Below are 19,867 nucleotides of genomic sequence, written 5' to 3'. Positions count from 1 at the left end.
TTTACCTCTCTTGCGAAGCAAATCACTTGTTCAGTACTTTGAACAAAACCTTCATTAAAGATAATATAATCATTTAATTCGCTTGAAATATTTTAAGTCAATATTTTGTGCACATGCATGCAAGAACATGAACAGTGTTGACATGACAGTACACGAAAAGCAAACAATATCTTTACCTTGTATAAGTTGTTCTTCCCCAATGGCTCAGAATTAGTTTCAATTGTACAAATTTACCACAAGACTTCAAAAAAAAATTCTCCTATCTTGTCCCCTTACTTTTCTTATAAAAATACTGGAGACATTGTTAAAATATCAAGAAAATTCACCTTGGGTGATCATATCCTGAATTCTCGTGATCTCAAGGGTTGAATAATATACACTTAATGTATGGTCCCGAGGGAAACAGTTAGTTTTGTTTTCCCTCGAGTCCTGAAGTTTAAGCTCGGTCGGGATACATTTGTATTTGATCAGGGGCACGTGAACAAGAATCAACCAATCACAGTGCTCGTTTTGTTGAGTGAAAGTCTAGGTATATAACAATGCCTCGTACACCATGGCCGCTAAGCCAATCAAATCCTTTAAATTGCATAATACAATGATCCAGTTTTTAATAAATGCATTTATATTGCGTCTTGAAAACAACTTTTCTCACGGCTTTGGATTAACTCCTAATGATTTTAGTCTGCCGGAACTTAAAAACCAACTTTCCATGTCACCAACTCCTCATGACATATCATTCCGAAACTGGGAAAGTTGTGATGAACTTCTAAAGATATATGCATTTCCGAACTTCGAGAGAACCATTTTCTGTCATGAACTCCACATTATATCTGTATTCTTCAACTTTTTAAGAACTTTCGTTATGATGAACGTCTCGTGATATATCCATACTGATCTCTTGAAACCACTTTTTCTTTTAGGGAACGCTTAATATCAAATACATTTTGAAACTTCACACAATCCTTACCTGTGATAAACGCTTGAGATGATACGTATTCCGCAACTTAAAAACAATTTTACTTCTAATTAACTCCTGATGATATATCCTTAATTCAACCCGATTAAAACAATTTACGACATGATGAATTCCTGACGATATAAACATGCAGGAACCACAAATCAACTTCTGTTAAACCGCGCTTGACATATCCATTCCGATATATAAACTCAAAACAATGTTGGCACTCCGCACTTAAACTTCGACACAACTTCCCTCACAATGAAATCCTAATAAAATATGTATTCTGCAACTTTAACGCAACTTTCTTTATGATGAACTCCAGATGGGATATCCATTCCATAACTTTAACACAACTTTGCTTAAGATGAACTCCTAATGTGATATGCATTCCGTAACTTTAACACACCTTTCTTTATGATAATCTCCTGAGTCGACATGCATTCCGTAACTTTCTCTCAACTTTCTTAATGATGAACTCCTGCTGTGAAATGCATTCCGGAACATTAATACAACTTTCTTTACAATAAACTCCTGATGAGATGTGTATTCCGTAACTTTAACACAAATTCTCTCCTGTAATATGCATTCCGTAACTTTAACACAACTTTCCTTATAATGATCTCCTGCTGTGCTATACATTCCGTACCTTTAACTCAACTTTCCTTATGATTATTTCCTGCTGTAATATGCATTCCGTAATTAAAACTCAACTTTCCTTATAATGATCTCCTGCTGTCATGTATATTCCGTAACTTTAACTCAACTTTCCTTATGATTATTTCCTGCTGTTATATGCATTCCGTAACTTTAACACAACTTTTCTTATGATCATCTCCTGCTCTGATATGCATTCTGCAACTTCAACACACCTTTTTTTAAAATAAACTCCTGAGATGATATGTATTCTGTAACTTTAACGCAACTTTCCTTATGATTATTTCCTCCTGTAATATGCATTCCGTAACTTTAACTCAACTTTCCTTATGATAATCTCCTGCTGTGATATGCATTCCGTGACTTAAACACAACTTTCCTTATGATATTCTCCTGCTGTGATATGCATTCTGTAACTTTAAAACAACTTTCCTTATGATAAACTCCTGCTGTGATATGCATTCTGTAACTTAAACACAACTTTCCTTATGATGATTTCCTGCTGTAATGTGCATTCCCTAACTTTAACACAACTTTCCTTATGATGCACTCCTGATGTGATATGCATTCTGTAACTTTAACACAACTTTCCTTATGATAATCTCCTGCTGTGATATGCATTCCGTAACTTTAACACAACTTTCCTTATGATGCACTCCTGCTGTGATATGCATTCTGTAACTTTGACAAAACTTTCCTTATGATAATCTCCTGCTGTGATATGCATTCTGTAACTTTAACACAACTTTCCTTATGATCCACTCCTGATGTGATATGCATTCTGTAACTTTAACACAACTTTCCTTATGATGCACTCCTGCTGTGATATGCATTCTGTAACTTTAACAAAACTTTCTTTATGATAATCTCCTGCTGTGATATGCATTCCGTAACTTTAACACAACTTTCCTTATAATGATCTCCTGCTGTGCTATACATTCCGTACCTTTAACTCAACTTTCCTTATGATTATTTCCTGCTGTAATATGCATTCCGTAATTAAAACTCAACTTTCCTTATAATGATCTCCCGCTGTGATGTATATTCCGTAACTTTAACTCAACTTTCCTTATGATTATTTCCTGCTCTTATATGCATTCCGTAACTTTAACACAACTTTTCTTATGATCATCTCCTGCTCTGATATGCATTCTGCAACTTCAACACACCTTTTTTTATGATAAACTCCTGAGATGATATGTATTCTGTAACTTTAACGCAACTTTCCTTATGATTATTTCCTCCTGTAATATGCATTCCGTAACTTTAACCCAACTTTCCTTATGATAATCTCCTGCTGTGATATGCATTCCGTGACTTAAACACAACTTTCCTTATGATATTCTCCTGCTGTGATATGCATTCTGTAACTTTAAAAAAACTTTCCTTATGATAAACTCCTGCTGTGATATGCATTCTGTAACTTAAACACAACTTTCCCTATGATGATATCCTCCTGTAATATGCATTCCCTAACTTTAACACAACTTTCCTCATGATGCACTCCTGATGTGATATGCATTCTGTAACTTTAACACAACTTTCCTTATGATCAACTCCTGATGTGATATGCATTCTGTAACTTTAACACATCTTTCCTTATGATGCACTCCTGATGTGATATGCATTCTCTAACTTTAACACAACTTTCCTTATGATCCACTCCTGATGTGATATGCATTCTGTAACTTTAACACAACTTTCCTTATGATGCACTCCTGCTGTGATATGCATTCTGTAACTTTAACAAAACTTTCTTTATGATAATCTCCTGCTGTGATATGCATTCCCTAACTTTAACACAACTTTCCTTATGATGCACTCCTGATGTGATATGCATTCTGTAACTTTAACAAAACTTTCCTTATGATAATCTCCTGCTGTGATATGCATTCCGTAACTTTAACACAACTTTCCTTATGATGCACTCCTGCTGTGATATGCATTCTGTAACTTTAACAAAACTTTCCTTATGATAATCTCCTGCTGTGATATGCATTCTGTAACTTTAACTCAACATTCCTTATGATAATATCCTGCTGTGATATGCGTTCCCTAACTTTAACTCAACTTTCCTTATGATGATATCCTGCTGTGATATGCATTTTGTAACTTTAACTGAACTTTCCTTTTCATAATCTTCTGCTGTGATATGCATTCTGTAACTTTAACTCAACTTTCCTTATGATGATCTCCTGCTAAGATATTCATTCCGTAACTTTAACACAACTTTCCTTGTGATGATATCCTGATGTAATATGTATTCCGTATCTTTAACTCAACTGTCCTTATTATGGTATCCTGCTGTGATATACATTCCGTAACTTTAACGCAACTTTCCTTATGATGATCTCCTGCTGTGATATACATTCCGTAACTTTAACGCAACTTTCCTTATGATGATCTCCTGATGTGATATACATTCCGTAACTTTAACGCAACTTTCCTTATGATGATCTCCTGCTGTGATATACATTCCGTAACTTTTAACACAACTTTCCTTATGATGAACTCCTGCTGTGATATGCATTCTGTAATTTTAACGCAACTTTCCTTATGATGCACTCCTGGTGTGATATACATTCCGTACCTTTAACACAACTTTCCTTATGATGAACTTCTGATGTGATATGCATTCCGTAACTTTAACACAACTTTCCTTATGATGCACTCCTGGTGTGATATACATTCCGTAACTTTAACACAACTTTCCTTATGATGATCTCCTGATGTGATATGCATTCCGTAACTTTAACACAACTTTCCTTACGATAAACTTCTGATGTGATATACATTCCGTAACTTTAACACAACTTTCCTTATGATGCACTCCTGGTGTGATATACATTCCGTAACTTTAACACAACTTTCCTTATAATCCACTCCTGGTGTGATATACATTCCGTAACTTTAACACAACTTTCCTTATGATGATCTCCTGCTGTGATATGCATTCCGTAACTTTAACACAACTTTCCTTACGATGAACTTCTGATGCGATATGCATTCCGTAACTTTAACACAACTTTCCTTACGATGAACTTCTGATGTGATATGCATTCCGTAACTTTAACACAACTTTCTTATGATGCACTCCTGGTGTGATATACATTCCGTAACTTTAACACAACTTTCCTTATGATGATCTCCTGATGTAAAATGCATTCCGTAACTTTAACACAACTTTCCTTACGATGAACTTCTAATGTGATATGCATTCCGTAACTTTAACACAACTTTCCTTACAATAAACTTCTGATGTGATATGCATTCCGTATTTTTAACACAACTTTCCTTACGATGAACTTCTGATGTGATATGCATTCCGTAACTTTAACACAACTTTCCTTATGATGCACTCCTAGTGTGATATACATTCCGTAACTTTAACACAACTTTCCTTATAATGCTCTCCTGGTGTGATATACATTCCGTCACTTTAACACAACTTTCCTTATGATGATCTCCTGCTGTGATATGCATTCCGTAACTTTAACACAACTTTCCTTACGATGAACTTCTGATGTGATATGCATTCCGTAACTTTAACACAACCTTCCTTATGATGAACTCCTGCTGTGATATGCATTCCGTTACTTCAACACACTTTTTTTTATGATGAATTTCTGATGTGATATGCATTCTGTAACTTTAACACAACTTTCCTTATGATGAACCTCTGATGTGATATGCATTCCGTAACTTTAACACAACTTTCCTTATGATGATCTCTTGATGTGATATGCATTCCGTAACTTTAACACAACTTTGCTTATGATGAACTCCTGCTGTGATATGCATTCCGTAACTTTAACACAACTTTCCTTACGATGAACTTGTGATGTGATATGCATTCCGTAACTTTAACACAAATTTTCTTATGATGATCTCCTGATGTGATATGCATTCCGTAACTTTAACACAACTTTCCTTACGATGAACTTCTGATGTGATATGCATTCCATAACTTTAACACAACTTTCCTTACGATGAACTTCTGATGTGATATGCATTCCGTAACTTTAACACAAATTTCCTTATGATGACCTCCTGATGTGATATGCATTCCGTAACTTTAACACAACTTTCCTTACGATGAACTTCTGATGTGATATGCATTCCGTAACTTTAACACAACTTTCCTTATGATGATCTCCTAATGTGATATGCATTCCGTAACTTTAACACAACTTTCCTTACGTTGAACTTGTGATGTGATATGCATTCCGTAACTTTAACACAACTTTTCTTATGATCATCTCCTGCTCTGATATGCATTTTGCAACTGCAACACACCTTTTTTTATGATAAACTCCTCAGATGATATGTATTCTGTAACTTTAACGCAACTTTCCTTATGATTATTTCCTCCTGTAATATGCATTCCGTAACTTTAACTCAACTTTCCTTATGATAATCTCCTGCTGTGATATGCATTCCGTGACTTAAACACAACTTTGCTTATGATATTCTCCTGCTGTGATATGCATTCTGTAACTTTAAAACAACTTTCCTTATGATAAACTCCTGCTGTGATATGCATTCTGTAACTTAAACACAACTTTCCTTATGATGATTTCCTGCTGTAATATGCATTCCCTAACTTTAACACAACTTTCCTTATGATGCACTCCTGATGTGATATGCATTCTGTAACTTTAACAAAAGTTTCCTTATGATAATCTCCTGCTGTGATATGCATTCCGTAACTTTAACACAACTTTCCTTATGATGCACTCCTGCTGTGATATCCATTCTGTAATTTTGACAAAACTTTCCTTATGATAATCTCCTGCTGTGATATGCATTCTGTAACTTTAACACATCTTTCCTTATGATGCACTCCTGATGTGATATGCATTCTTTAACTTTAACACAACTTTCCTTATGATCCACTCCTGATGTGATATGCATTCTGTAACTTTAACACAACTTTCCTTATGATGCACTCCTCCTGTGATATGCATTCTGTAACTTTAACAAAACTTTCTTTATGATAATCTCCTGCTGTGATATGCATTCCGTAACTTTAACACAACTTTCCTTATGATGCACTCCTGATGTGATATGCATTCTGTAACTTTAACAAAACTTTCCTTATGATAATCTCCTGCTGTGATATGCATTCCGTAACTTTAACACAACTTTCCTTATGATGCACTCCTGCTGTGATATGCATTCTGTTACTTTAACAAAACTTTCCTTAGGATAATCTCCTGCTGTGATATGCATTCTGTAACTTTAACTCAACTTTCCTTATGATGATATCCTGCTGTGATATGCATTCCCTAACTTTAACTCAACTTTCCTTATGATGATATCCTGCTGTAATATGCATTTTGTAACTTTAACTGAACTTTCCTTTTCAGAATCTTCTGCTGTGATATGCATTCTCTAACTTTAACTCAACTTTCCTTATGATGATCTCCTGCTAAGATATTCATTCCGTAACTTTAACACAACTTTCCTTGTGATGATATCCTGATGTAATATGTATTCCGTATCTTTAACTCAACTGTCCTTATTATGGTATCCTGCTGTGATATACATTCCGTAACTTTAACGAAACTTTCCTTATGATGATCTCCTGCTGTGATATAGATTCCGTAACTTTAACGCAACTTTCTTTATGATGATCTCCTGCTGTGATATACATTCCGTAACTTTAACGCAACTTTCCATATGATGATCTCCTGATGTGATATACATTCCGTAACTTTAACGCAACTTTCCTTATGATGATCTCCTGATGTGATATACATTCCGTAACTTTAACGCAACTTTCCTTATGATGATCTCCTGATGTGATATACATTCCGTAACTTTTAACACAACTTTCCTTATGATGAACTCCTGCTGTGATATGCATTCTGTAACTTTAAGGCAACTTTCCTTATGATGATATGCTGCTGTGATATGCATTCCGTAACTTTAACACAACTTTCCTTACGATGAACTTCTGATGTGATATGCATTCCGTAACTTTAACACAACTTTCCTTACAATGAACTTCTAATGTGATATGCATTCCGTAACTTTAACACAACTTTCCTTATGATGATCTCCTGATGTGATATGCATTCCGTAACTTTAACACAACTTTCCTTACGATGAACTTGTGATGTGATATGCATTCCGTAACTTTAACACAACTTTCCTTACAATGAACTTCTGATGTGATATGCATTCCGTAACTTTAACACCACTTTCCTTACGATGAACTTCTGATGTGATATGCATTCCGTAACTTTAACACAACTTTCCTTATGATGCACTCCTGGTGTGATATACATTCCGTAACTTTAACACAACTTTCCTTATAATGCACTCCTGGTGTGATATACATTCCGTAACTTTAACACAACTTTCCTTTCGATGATCTCCTGCTGTGATATGCATTCCGTAACGTTAACACAACTTTCTTATGATGCACTCCTGGTGTGATATACATTCCGTAACTTTAACACAACTTTCCTTATGATGATCTCCTGATTTGATATGCATTCCGTAACTTTAACACAACTTTCCTTACGATGAACTTCTGATGTGATATGCATTCCGTAACTTTAACACAACTTTCTTATGATGCACTCCTGGTGTGATATACATTCCGTAACTTTAACACAACTTTCCTTATGATGATCTCTTGATGTGATATGCATTCCGTAACTTTAACACAACTTTCCTTACGATGAACTTCTGATGTGATATGCATTCCGTGACTTTAACACAACTTTCCTTACAATAAACTTCTGATGTGATATGCATTCCGTATTTTTAACACAACTTTCCTTACGATGAACTTCTGATGTGATATGCATTCCGTAACTTTAACACAACTTTCCTTATGATGCACTCCTGGTGTGATATACATACCGTAACTTTAACACAACTTTCCTTATAATGCACTCCTGGTGTGCTATACATTCCGTAACTTTAACACAACTTTCCTTATGATGATCTCCTGCTGTGATATGCATTCTGTAACTTTAACACAACTTTCCTTATGATGAACTTCTGATGTGATATGCATTCCGTAACTTTAACACAACTTTCCTTATGATGCACTCCTGGTGTGATATACATTCCCTAATTTTAACACAACTTTCCTTACGATGAACTTCTGATGTGATATGCATTCCGTAACTTTAACACAACCTTCCTTATGATGAACTCCTGCTGTGATATGCATTCCGTAACTTTAACAGAACTTTCCTTATGATGAATTTCTGATGTGATATGCATTCCGTAACTTTAACACAACTTTCCTTACGATGAACTTCTGATGTGATATGCATTCTGTAACTTTAACACAACTTTCCTTATGATGAACTTCTGATGTGATATGCATTCCGTAACTTTAACACAACTTTCCTTATGATGCACTCCTGGTGTGATATACATTCCGTAACTTTAACACAACTTTCCTTATGATGATCTCCTGATGTGATATGCATTCCGTAACTTTAACACAAGTTTCCTTACGATGAACTTCTGATGTGATATGCATTCCGTAACTTTAACACAACTTTCCTTACAATGAACTTCTGATGTGATATGCATTCCGTAACTTTAACACCACTCTCCTTACGATGAACTTCTGATGTGATATCCATTCCGTAACTTTAACACAACTTTCCTTATGATGCACTCCTGGTGTGATATACATTCCGTAACTTTAACACAACTTTCCTTATAATGCACTCCTGGTGTGATATACATTCCGTAACTTTAACACAACTTTCCTTTCGATGATCTCCTGCTGTGATATGCATTCCGTAACGTTAACACAACTTTCTTATGATGCACTCCTGGTGTGATATACATTCCGTAACTTTAACACAACTTTCCTTATGATGATCTCCTGATGTGATATGCATTCCGTAACTTTAACACAACTTTCCTTACGATGAACTTCTGATGTGATATGCATTCCGTAACTTTAACACAATTTTCTTATGATGCACTCCTGGTGTGATATACATTCCGTAACTTTAACACAACTTTCCTTATGATGATCTCTTGATGTGATATGCATTCCGTAACTTTAACACAACTTTCCTTACAATAAACTTCTGATGTGATATGCATTCCGTATTTTTAACACAACTTTCCTTACGATGAACTTCTGATGTGATATGCATTCCGTAACTTTAACACAACTTTCCTTATGATGCACTCCTCGTCTGATATACATACCGTAACTTTAACACAACTTTCCTTATAATGCACTCCTGGTGTGCTATACATTCCGTAACTTTAACTCAACTTTCCTTATGATGATCTCCTGCTGTGATATGCCTTCCGTGACTTTAACACAACTTTCCTTACGATGAACTTCTAATGTGATATGCATTCCGTAATTTTAACACAACTTTCCTTACGATGAACTTCTGATGTGATATGCATTCCGTAACTTTAACACAACCTTCCTTATGATGAACTCCTGCTGTGATATACATTTCGTAACTTTAACAGAACTTTCCTTATGATGAATTTCTGATGTGATATGCATTCCGTAACTTTAACACAACTTTCCTTACGATGAACTTCTGATGTGATATGCATTCTGTAACTTTAACACAACTTTCCTTATGATGACCTTGTGATGTGATATGCATTCCGTCACTTTAACACAACTTTCCTTATGATGATCTCCTGATGTGATATGCATTCCGTAACTTTAACACAACTTTGCTTATGATGAACTCCTCCTGTGATATGCATTCCGTAACTTTAACACAACTTTCCTTACGATGAACTTGTGATGTGATATGCATTCCGTAACTTTAACACAACTTTTCTTATGATGATCTCCTGATGTGATATGCATTCCGTAACTTTAACACAACTTTCCTTACGATGAACTTCTGATGTGATATGCATTCCATAACTTTAACACAACTTTCCTTACGAGGAACTTCTGATGTGATATGCATTCCGTAACTTTAACACAAATTTCCTTTTGATGATCTCCTGATGTCATATGCATTCCGTAACTTTAACACAACTTTCCTTACGATGAACTTCTGATGTGATATGCATTCCGTAACTTTAACACAACTTTCCTTACAATGAACTTCTGATGTGATATGCATTCTGTAACTTTAACACCACTTTCCTTACGATGAACTTCTGATGTGATATGCATTCCGTAACTTTAACACAACTTTCCTTATGATGCACTCCTGGTGTGATATACATTCCGTAACTTTAACACAACTTTCCTTATAATGCACTCCTGGTGTGATATACATTCCGTAACTTTAACACAACTTTCCTTATAATGCACTCCTGGTGTGATATACATTCCGTAACGTTAACACAACTTTCTTATGATGCACTCCTGGTGTGATATACATTCCGTAACTTTAACACAACTTTCCTTATGATGATCTCCTGATGTGATATGCATTCCGTAACTTTAACACAACTTTCCTTACGATGAACTTCTGATGTGATATGCATTCCGTAACTTTAACACAACTTTCTTATGATGCACTCCTGGTGTGATATACATTCCGTAACTTTAACACAACTTTCCTTATGATGATCTCCTGATGTGATATGCATTCCGTAACTTTAACACAACTTTCCTTACGATGAACTTCTGATGTGATATGCATTCCGTAACTTTAACACAACTTTCCTTACAATAAACTTCTGATGTGATATGCATTCCGTATTTTTAACACAACTTTCCTTACGATGAACTTCTGATGTGATATGCATTCCGTAACTTTAACACAACTTTCCTTATGATGCACTCCTGGTGTGATATACATACCGTAACTTTAACACAACTTTCCTTATAATGCACTCCTGGTGTGCTATACATTCCGTAACTTTAACACAACTTTCCTTATGATGATCTCCTGCTGTGATATGCCTTCCGTGACTTTAACACAACTTTCCTTACGATGAACTTCTAATGTGATATGCATTCCGTAATTTTAACACAACTTTCCTTACGATGAACTTCTGATGTGATATGCATTCCGTAACTTTAACACAACCTTCCTTATGATGAACTCCTGCTGTGATATGCATTCCGTAACTTTAACAGAACTTTATTTATGATGAATTTCTGATGTGATATGCATTCCGTAACTTTAACACAACTTTCCTTACGATGAACTTCTGATGTGATATGCATTCTGTAACTTTAACACAACTTTCCTTATGATGAACTTCTGATGTGATATGCATTCCGTCACTTTAACACAACTTTCCTTATGATGATCTCCTGATGTGATATGCATTCCGTAACTTTAACACAACTTTGCTTATGATGAACTCCTGCTGTGATATGCATCCCGTAACTTTAACACAACTTTCCTTACGATGAACTTGTGATGTGATATGCATTCCGTAACTTTAACACAACTTTTCTTATGATGATCTCCTGATGTGATATGCATTCCGTAACTTTAACACAACTTTCCTTACGATGAACTTCTGATGTGATATGCATTCCATAACTTTAACACAACTTTCCTTACGATGAACTTCTGATGTGATATGCATTCCGTAACTTTAACACAACTTTCCTTATGATGCACTCCTGGTGTGATATACATTCCGTAACTTTAACACAACTTTCCTTATAATGCACTCCTGGTGTGATATACATTCCGTAACTTTAACACAACTTTCCTTTCGATGATCTCCTGCTGTGATATGCATTCCGTAACGTTAACACAACTTTCTTATGATGCATTCCTGGTGTGATATACATTCCGTAACTTTAACACAACTTTCCTTATGATGATCTCCTGATGTGATATGCATTCCGTAACTTTAACACAACTTTCCTTACGATGAACTTCTGATGTGATATGCATTCCGTAACTTTAACACAACTTTCTTATGATGCACTCCTGGTGTGATATACATTCCGTAACTTTAACACAACTTTCCTTATGATGATCTCTTGATGTGATATGCATTCCGTAACTTTAACAAAAGTTTCCTTATGATGAACTTCTGATGTGATATGCATTCCGTAACTTTAACACAACTTTCCTTACGATGAACTTCTGATGTGATATGCATTCCGTAACTTTAACACAACTTTTCTTATGATGAACTCCTGAGGTCATATGCATTCCCTAACTTTAACACAACTTTTCTTACGATGAACTCCTGAGGTCATATACATTCCGTAACTTTGACACAACTTTTCTTATGATGAACTCCTGAGGTGATATGCATTCCCTAACTTTAACACAACTTTTCTTATGATGAACTCCTGAGGTGATATGCATTCCGTAACTTTAACACAACTTTTCTTATGATGAACTCCTGAGGTCATATACATTCCGTAACTTTAACACAACTTTTCTTATGATGAACTGCTGAGGTGATATGCATTCCCTAACTTTAACACAACTTTTCTTATGATGAACTCCTGAGGTCATATACATTCCGTAACTTTAACACAACTTTTCTTATGATGAACTCCTGAGGTGATATGCATTCTCTAACTTTAACACAACTTTTCTTATGATGAACTCCTGGGGTGATATGCATTCCCTAACTTTAACACAACTTTTCTGATGATGCACTCTTGATATGATATGTAATCCGTAACTTTAACACAACTTTTCTTATGATGAACTCCTGCTGTCTTATGCATTCCGTAACTTTAACTCAACTTTCCTTATAATGATCTCCTGCTGTGCTATACATTCCGTACCTTTAACTCAACTTTCCTTATGATTATTTCCTGCTGTAATATGCATTCCGTAATTAAAACTCAACTTTTCTTATAATGATCTTTCGCTGTGATGTATATTCCGTAACTTTAACTCAACTTTCCTTATGATTATTTCCTGCTGTTATATGCATTCCGTAACTTTAACACAACTTTTCTTATGATCATCTCCTACTCTGATATGCACTCTGCAACTTCAACACACCTTTTTTTATGATAAACTCCTGAGATGATATGTATTCTGTAACTTTAAGGCAACTTTCCTTATGATTATTTCCTCCTGTAATATGCATTCCGTAACTTTAACTCAACTTTCCTTATGATAATCTCCTGCTGTGATATGCATTCCGTGACTTAAACACAACTTTCCTTATGATATTCTCCTGCTGTGATATGCATTCTGTAACTTTAAAACAACTTTCCTTATGATAAACTCCTGCTGTGATATGCATTCTGTAACTTAAACACAACTTTCCTTATGATGATTTCCTGCTGTAATATGCATTCCCTAACTTTAACACAACTTTCCTTATGATGCTCTCCTGATGTGATATGCATTCTTTAACTTTAACAAAAGTTTCCTTATGATAATCTCCTGCTGTGATATGCATTCCGTAACTTTAACACAACTTTCCTTATGATGCACTCCTGCTGTGATATCCATTCTGTAACTTTGACAAAACTTTCCTTATGATAATCTCCTGCTGTGATATGCATTCTGTAACTTTAACACATCTTTCCTTATGATGCACTCCTGATGTGATATGCATTCTTTAACTTTAACACAACTTTCCTTATGATCCACTCCTGATGTGATATGCATTCTGTAACTTTAACACAACTTTCCTTATGATGCACTCCTGCTGTGATATGCATTCTGTAACTTTAACAAAACTTTCTTTATGATAATCTCCTGCTGTGATATGCATTCCGTAACTTTAACACAACTTTCCTTATGATGCACTCCTGATGTGATATGCATTCTGTAACTTTAACAAAACTTTCCTTATGATAATCTCCTGCTGTGATATGCATTCCGTAACTTTAACACAACTTTACTTATGATGCACTCCTGCTGTGATATGCATTCTGTTACTTTAACAAAACTTTCCTTAGGATAATCTCCTGCTGTGATATGCATTCTGTAACTTTAACTCAACTTTCCTTATGATGATATCCTGCTGTGATATGCATTCCCTAACTTTAACTCAACTTTCCTTATGATGATATCCTGCTGTAATATGCATTTTGTAACTTTAACTGAACTTTCCTTTTCATAATCTTCTGCCCTGATATGCATTCTCTAACTTTAACTCAACTTTCCTTATGATGATCTCCTGCTAAGATATTCATTCCGTAACTTTAACACAACTTTCCTTGTGGTGATATCCTGATGTAATATGTATTCCGTATCTTTAACTCAACTGTCCTTATTATGGTATCCTGCTGTGATATACATTCCGTAACTTTAACGCAACTTTCCTTCTGATGATCTCCTGCTGTGATATACATTCCGTAACTTTAACGCAACTTTCCTTATGATGCTCTCCTGATGTGATATACATTCCGTAACTTTAACGCAACTTTCCTTATGATGATCTCCTGATGTTATATACATTCCGTAACTTTTAACACAACTTTCCTTATGATGAACTCCTGCTGTGATATGCATTCTGTAACTTTAACGCAACTTTCCTTATCATGATATCCTGCTGTGATATGCATTCCGTAACTTTAACACAACTTTCCTTACGTTGAACTTCTGATGTGATATGCATTCCATAACTTTAACACAACTTTCCTTACGATGAACTTCTGATGTGATATGCATTCCGTAACTTTAACACAACCTTCCTTATGATGCACTCCTGGTGTGATATACATTCCGTAACTTTAACACAACTTTCCTTATGATGATCTCCTGATGTGATTTGCGTTCCGTAACTTTAACACAACTTTCCTTATGATGAACTCCTGCTGTGATATGCATTCCGTAACTTTAACACAACTTTCCTTACGATGAACTTCTGATGTGATATGCATTCCGTAACTTTAACACAACTTTCCTTACAATGAACTTCTGATGTGATATGCATTCCGTAACTTTAACACAACTTTCCTTATGATGATCTCCTGATGTGATATGCATTCCGTAACTTTAACACAACTTTCCTTACAATGAACTTCTGATGTGATATGCATTCCGTAACTTTAACACCACTTTCCTTAAGATGAACTTCTGATGTGATATGCATTCCGTAACTTTAACACAACTTTCCTTATGATGCACTCCTGGTGTGATATACATTCCGTAACTTTAACACAACTTTCCTTATAATGCACTCCTGGTGTAATATACATTCCGTAACTTTAACACAACTTTCCTTTCGATGATCTCCTGCTGTGATATGCATTCCGTAACGTTAACACAACTTTCTTATGATGCACTCCTGGTGTGATATACATTCCGTAACTTTAACACAACTTTCCTTATGATGATCTCCTGATGTGATATGCATTCCGTAACTTTAACACAACTTTCCTTACGATGAACTTCTGATGTGATACGCATTCCGTAACTTTAACACAACTTTCTTATGATGCACTCCTGGTGTGATATACATTCCGTAACTTTAACACAACTTTCCTTATGATGATCTCCTGATGTGATATGCATTCCGTAACTTTAACACAACTTTCCTTACAATAAACTTCTGATGTGATATGCATTCCGTATTTTTAACACAACTTTCCTTACGATAAACTTCTGATGTGATATGCATTCCGTAACTTTAACACAACTTTCCTTATGATGCACTCCTGGTGTGATATACATACCGTAACTTTAACACAACTTTCCTTATAATGCACTCCTGGTGTGCTATACATTCCGTAACTTTAACACAACTTTCCTTATGATGATCTCCTGCTGTGATATGCCTTCCGTGACTTTAACACAACTTTCCTTACGATAAACTTCTAATGTGATATGCATTCCGTAATTTTAACACAACTTTCCTTACGATGAACTTCTGATGTGATATGCATTCCGTAACTTTAACACAACCTTCCTTATGATGAACTCCTGCTGTGATATGCATTCCGTAACTTTAACAGAACTTTCCTTATGATGAATTTCTGATGTGATATGCATTCCGTGACTTTAACACAACTTTCCTTACGATGAACTTGTGATGTGATATGTATTCCGTAACTTTAACACAAGTTTTCTTATGATGATCTCCTGATGTGATATGCATTCCGTAACTTTAACACAACTTTCCTTACGATGAACTTCTGATGTGATATGCATTCCGTAACTTTAACACAAATTTCCTTTTGATGATCTCCTGATGTCATATGCATTCCGTAACTTTAACACAACTTTCCTTACGATGAACTTCTGATGTGATATGCATTCCGTAACTTTAACACAACTTTCCTTATGATGATCTCCTGATGTGATATGCATTCCGTAACTTTAACACAACTTTCCTTACGATGAACTTCTGATGTAATATGCATTCCGTAACTTTAACACAACTTTTCTTATGATGAACTCGTGAGGTCATATACATTCCGTAACTTTAACACAACTTTTCTTATGATGAACTCCTGAGGTGATATGCATTCCCTAACTTTAACACAACTTTTCTTATGATGAAGTCCTGAGCTCATATACATTCCGTAACTTTAACACAACTTTTCTTATGATGAACTGCTGAGGTGATATGCATTCCCTAACTTTAACACAACTTTTCTTATGATGAAGTCCTGAGCTCATATACATTCCGTAACTTTAACACAACTTTTCTTATGATGAACTGCTGAGGTGATATGCATTCCCTAACTTTAACACAACTTTTCTTATGATGCACTCCTGATGTGATATGCATTCCGTAACTTTAACACAACTTTTCTTATGATGAACTTCTGATGTGATATGCATTCCGTAACTTTAACACAACTTTCCTTATGATGATCTCCTGATGTGATATGCATTCCGTAACTTTAACACAACTTTGCTTATGATGAACTCCTGCTGTGATATGCATTCCGTAACTTTAACACAACTTTCCTTACGATGAACTTGTGATGTGATATGCATTCCGTAACTTTAACACAACTTTTCTTATGATGATCTCCTGATGTGATATGCATTCCGTAACTTTAACACAACTTTCCTTACGATGAACTTCTGATGTGATATGCATTCCATAACTTTAACACAACTTTCCTTACGATAAACTTCTGATGTGATATGCATTCCGTAACTTTAACACAAATTTCCTTTTGATGATCTCCTGATGTCATATGCATTCCGTAACTTTAACACAACTTTCCTTACGATGAACTTCTAATGTGATATGCATTCCGTAACTTTAACACAACTTTCCTTATGATGATCTCCTGATGTGATATGCATTCCGTAACTTTAACACAACTTTCCTTATGATGATCTCCTGATGTGATATGCATTCCCTAACTTTAACACAACTTTCCTTACGATGAACTTCTGATGTGATATGCATTCCGTAACTTTAACACAACTTTTCTTATGATGAACTCGTGAGGTCATATACATTCCGTAACTTTAACACAACTTTTCTTATGATGAACTCCTGAGGTCATATACATTCCCTAACTTTAACACAACTTTCTTATGATGCACTCCTGGTGTGATATACATTGCGTAACTTTAACACAACTTTCCCCCTGATGATCTGCGGATGTGATATGCATTCCGTAACTTTAACACAACTTTCCTTACGATGAACTTCTGATGTGATATGCATTCTGTAACTTTAACACAACTTTCCTTACAATAAACTTCTGATGTGATATGCATTCCGTAACTTTAACACAACTTTCCTTATAATGCACTCCTGGTGTGATATACATTCCGTAACTTTAACACAGCTTTCCTTATGATGATCTCCTGCTGTGATATGCATTCCGTGACTTTAACACAACTTTCCTTACGATGAACTTCTAATGTGATATGCATTCCGTAATTTTAACACAACTTTCCTTACGATGAACTTCTGATGTGATATGCATTCCGTAACTTTAACACAACCTTCCTTATGATGAACTCCTGCTGTTATATGCATTCCGTAACTTTAACACAACTTTCCTTATGATGAATTTCTGATGTGATATCCATTCCGTAACTTTAACACAACTTTCCTTACGATGAACTTCTGATGTGATATGCATTCTGTAACTTTAACACAACTTTCCTTATGATGAACTTCTGATGTGATATGCATTCCGTAACTTTAACACAACTTTCCTTATGATGATCTCCTGATGTGATATGCATTCCGTAACTTTAACACAACTTTGCTTATGATGAACTCCTGCTTTGATATGCATTCCGTAACTTTAACACAACTTTCCTTACGATGAACTTGTGATGTGATATGCATTCCGTAACTTTAACACAACTTTTTTTATGACGATCTCCTGATGTGATATTCATTCCGTAACTTTAACACAACTTTCCTTACGATGAACTTCTGATGTGATATGCATTCCATAACTTTAACACAACTTTCCTTACGATGAACTTCTGATGTGATATGTATTCCGTAACTTTAACACAAATTTCTTTTTGATGATCTCCTGATGTGATATGCATTCCGTAACTTTAACACAACTTTCCTTACGATGAACTTCTGATGTGATATGCATTCCGTAACTTTAACACAACTTTCCTTATGATGATCTCCTGATGTGATATGCATTCCGTAACTTTAACACAACTTTCCTTACGATGTACTCTTGATGTGATATGCATTCCGTAACTTTAACACAACTTTTCTTATGATGAACTCGTGAGGTCATATACATTCCGTAACTTTAACACAACTTTTTTTATGATGAACTCTTGAGGTGATATGCATTCCCTAACTTTAACACAACTTTTCTTATGATGAAGTCCTGAGGTCATATACATTCCGTAACTTTAACACAACTTTTCTTATGATGAACTGCTGAGGTGATATGCATTCCCTAACTTTAACACAACTTTTCTTATGATGAACTCCTGCTGTGTTATGCATTCCGTAACTTTAACACAACTTTCTTTATCATGATCTCCTGCTGTGATATGAATTTTGTAACTTTAACACAACTTTCCTTATGATGAACTCTTGATGTGATATGCATTCCGTAACTTTAACACAACTTTCTTTATGATAAACTCTTGATGTGATATGCATTCCGTAACTTTAACACAACTGTCCTGATGATGAACTCTTGATGTGATATGCATTCCGTAACTTTAACACAACTTTCTTTATGATGAACTCTTGATGTGATATGCATTCCGTAACTTTAATACAACTATTCTTATGATGAACTCTTGATGTGATATGCATTCCGTAACTTTAACACAACTTTACTGATGATGAACTGCTGATGTGAGATGCATTCCGTAACTTTAACACAACTTTCTTTATGATGAACTCTTGATGTGATATGCATTCCGTAACTTTAACACAACTTTCGTTATGATGAACTCTTGATGT

Source organism: Pavona decussata, unplaced genomic scaffold (assembly GCF_977016875.1).
Source record: "Pavona decussata unplaced genomic scaffold, jaPavDecu1.1 SCAFFOLD_233, whole genome shotgun sequence".
NCBI lineage: Eukaryota > Metazoa > Cnidaria > Anthozoa > Scleractinia > Agariciidae > Pavona > Pavona decussata.
Note: the sequence above shows the minus strand (reverse complement) of the source record.